Below are 3,976 nucleotides of genomic sequence, written 5' to 3' on the forward strand. Positions count from 1 at the left end.
GTGGTAGTTCTTCAGTGAAAATGGTGAACTGTGCCGTGTTTGGTTTCAACAACCACACCAAAAAGAAGCCCGGAGATCAGAACGCCTCCGATGTCGCCTTTTTCTGCACCCCAAAAGTCATCGTCAATCAATGCAAGCATACGGAAGAGGTCACAGAGCGACGAAGGGCGGAATGGCTCCAGCGTATCAATCGGAGAGACTTGGACAACTCCGCAACCCACTACCGCGTTTGCGGTAAACAGTTCATTTCCTGTATGTTTTGGCGCAATATCAAAGCGATCGGATTTTGCTTTAAGCTGCCGTGAAACGCTATAGTATTCGCGTCGTGTTAAACACGTTTGTTTAGGCAGCTGGAGACGGATGCGCGCTACGTCACGGGCTGCTGCTCAAGAAACAGTCGGTTAAATGCATTAGCAGTAAAGTAATAACTACAGACTTAGACAGTTCGATAAATCACCATCGCTTGAGTGGCAAATACTTTATTTTCGCTAAGTTTGCAGAACATATGCAAGATTTGACGGAGCCGTTTTGCTCTAGGTAGGTGCTGTGTAAAGCTGCGGCGTGTTACCGACTGTTTACGCATCGGTAGACGAGCGCGGGCTACGTCGCTGGTTGCTTGAGAAAGTAGTCCACTAAGCATATTATCAGTCACATCGCTGCTGGTTGCGTTTCACAGGACGCCCTTCGTACGCAATGGCCGAAACTGATGCGGACGACGACGCGGCAGCCGTTTCCGAGGTCCCTCACCCGTGGCTGTTGCACCCATCCACTTGTGACATAGTTGCGGGCCTCCATCGATTTGTAGGCATTTAGTAGATTTGTAGTAGTAGAGGCATAGATTTGTAGGCATACGGCAGGCATTGCCAAATCCTGACTGGGAGCTTACCACTGTCGTTGAAAAGAAAAGTGTACAATCATTGCATTCTACCGGTGCTAACATACGGGGCAGAAACTTGGAGGTTAACAAAGAAGCTCGAGAACAAGTTAAGGACCGCACAAAGAGCAATGGAACGAAAAATCTTAGGAGTAACGTTAAGAGACAAGAAGAGAGCGGTGTGGATCAGAGAACAAACGGGGGTAGACGATATTCTAGTTGACATTAAGCGGAAGAAATGGAGCTGGGCAGGCCATGTAATGCGTAGGATGGATAACCGGTGGACCATTAGGGTTACAGAATGGATACCAAGAGAAGGGAAGCGCAGTCGAGGACGGCAGAAAGTCAGGTGGGATGATGAGGTTAGGAAATTCGCAGGCGCAAGTTGGAATACGCTAGCGCAAGACAGGGGTAATTGGAGATCGCAGGGAGAGGCCTTCGTCCTGCAGTGGACATAAAATATAGGCTGATGATGATGATGATGATGATGAGTTCGTCCCTGGTCACGAAAATTGTGCCGTGAACGAGGTAGTCTTATGTCCGTGAACTCCACACGCGGAATAAGGTTCACGTCGCACACTGCTTCGTTGCCGTCGTAGTCATATATGGGTCGACGCCGCCGCAAAGATTAACTTTCTACTCATAACGAATTTTCTCTGCACCCCCGGAGGTCATGCGCGTAGGCACTAAATCTCATTGTTTTGCCCGTCGAGACATACCACGGACACAACCGCTTGCCGCTGCTCGCCGTCACGAAAGGGCAGACGGGATGTCGACCTCAAACATGGCGGCAGCCGCGGACGCCGCTAGTGCCCCAAGCGGATGACATAGAGTGCAACCCTCCTATACTCTACCCTTGAAACGAAGAGTGCCGTAGTTTAAGACATAAGCGAGTCAAATGAAAATGAATACCACGCAGATTACGACGATCTCCCCAGAAAACTGACTTAATTGTTCTATCAATATTGTGTTGGAAAAATGGAAGAAATGTTGCTGTAGCGTTTTCTTTTTATCACATAATTTGCTCGCCGACACGCTCGCCTGCGTTCCAACGCGTCCTCTTCAGAAGATTCTCCCTGTTGTTCTAGTAGTAGTGGTAGCATAACTTTTATTTAAAGAAAAATCACAGTATATCTACGAAGTGAATGATGATGAGTGGGCGAAGCACCGGGGGATCATTCGGGTAAACCACAGCTACGGACGAGAGATAAAGAGAGCGCGCGTCGGGAACGAGAGAGAAAATTACACCATCTTCCCGTAGGGGAACCCTGAGTAGTATGCGAAGCAGCCATGGGGTCGACTAAAGGTAGTTTTATCAGCTGTATAAACTTGGACATGCAGCAGCGCCAGCAACGCGCAGAACTGTTGTCGACGCCGTCGGCGTTTTGCCCACGCTCGCACCGAACGCGCGCAAAGTGGAACCGGAAGTGGAACCGGAACTGGAAGTGGAAGCGGAACCGGAACGCCATCTAGTGAACACTTCATAGAACTACAGGTGATGATTGATTGATTGATTGATGATTATTTATTGGCATCCCCTTTGAAACGGGGTGGCGACAAATAGTCACCTAGCCTGCTTGATTAATTCAGGTATACTACACATGTTCTTTATCTAGCATTTTTGTATACCCCTCTCATTATCTTTCTTTTTTAAAAATTTAGCTTGTACCGCTGCCTATGATTTTAAGAGATCAGGTCGTATCCATCTTTTTCCTGCTTTTTTTCCACCAGTACTCAAATCGTCTCTTGCTGATCTCTACGGCTGATCTGTTTATGTTTCCTTCCACTTTAAACCCAAGCGCTTCTGGGAGTTGCACGTTACCTACGGTTCTCGCTGGGTGGATCCCGTCGCATTCCATTAGGATGTGCTGAGTGGTATCTGGATCTTTACTGCAGCATACACATGTCTCATCTAGTTCCGAATATTTGTTCCGATATGTTTTCGTCCTTAGGCAACCGGCTCGAGCCTCAAATAGCAAGGCACTGCCCTTTGTGTTATCGTACAGATTTTCCCTTCTAATTTCTTTCTTCTCATTCTTGTAAATCTCCTTTGTCCTTTTCGTTTCCATTCTTTGCATCCAATTCACGGTCTCTATTTCTCTCACTTTCTTTCTGATGACCCCTGGTTGTCTATTTACAGTTTCGATTATCCTGTACTTGGTTGCCAACTTCCTTGACCTCTTCCTCCATTCTGTGTCCACGCTTTTCATGTAGAGATACTTGTGCGCTTTAGCCGCCCATTTATTTTCATCCATGTTCCTTAGCCTTTCTTCAAAACTAATTTTGCTTTGTGCCTCTCTGACTTCAAAAGAGGCCCAACCCATGTCTCCATGCACTGCCTCATTTGTCGTATTACCGTGTGCTCCCAAAGCCAACCGGCCTACTGATCTTTGGTTAACTTCCAAACCCGCCAATATATCCGATTTTAAGCATATAATGGCTACAGAGCACGGTGGCTACAGACACACAACGCCATCTATTGAGCAATTCATAAACTAGAGGTGGCTACATACTACTACTACTACTACAGAGGAGGGAACGACCCACACCCTAAGGAGCTTCGCCCCTAAAAATAAGTAAATCCAGGTCCAGTGGGTGGGTCCCTCAGTACAGGGCCCCACTGGCGATAGCGGCACGCCGGGCTTGGTCGAGAAAGGCCAGTTGGTCCTCCCGCACCGTGCTCTCTAGCCACACCTCCCACTGCCTACTTTTGCAGTTTTGCCCCAAAAGGGTTGGTTGGATTTCTTGTGGCCGATTCTGGCACGATCATGTGATATGGTCAAGAGATGGCCGCCCCCCGCACCAAGGGCAAGTGTTGGGGTACCGGGTGGGGTGTATGTGGTGTAGTAGGAGTAGGTGTGGGTATGTACGGGTTTGTAGTCGGCGCCAGTCCCGCATTTGCGCTGAGTCCAAGGATGGGTCTGGAAAGCTATACAGTTGCCGTCCTCGTCTCTGTGCCTCCAAGATATCTTTTATTGTGATCGGAGATTCTACGAGAGTGCGTTCCGTCGATCGGAAGCTATATTCTCGAGCGAGGCGGTCCGCCCTCTCGTTACCCGTCACTCCGGCGTGGGCCGGACACCACGTAATAGCGTGATGTTC

This window comes from Dermacentor silvarum, chromosome 2 (assembly GCF_013339745.2).
Source record: "Dermacentor silvarum isolate Dsil-2018 chromosome 2, BIME_Dsil_1.4, whole genome shotgun sequence".
Lineage (NCBI taxonomy): Eukaryota > Metazoa > Arthropoda > Arachnida > Ixodida > Ixodidae > Dermacentor > Dermacentor silvarum.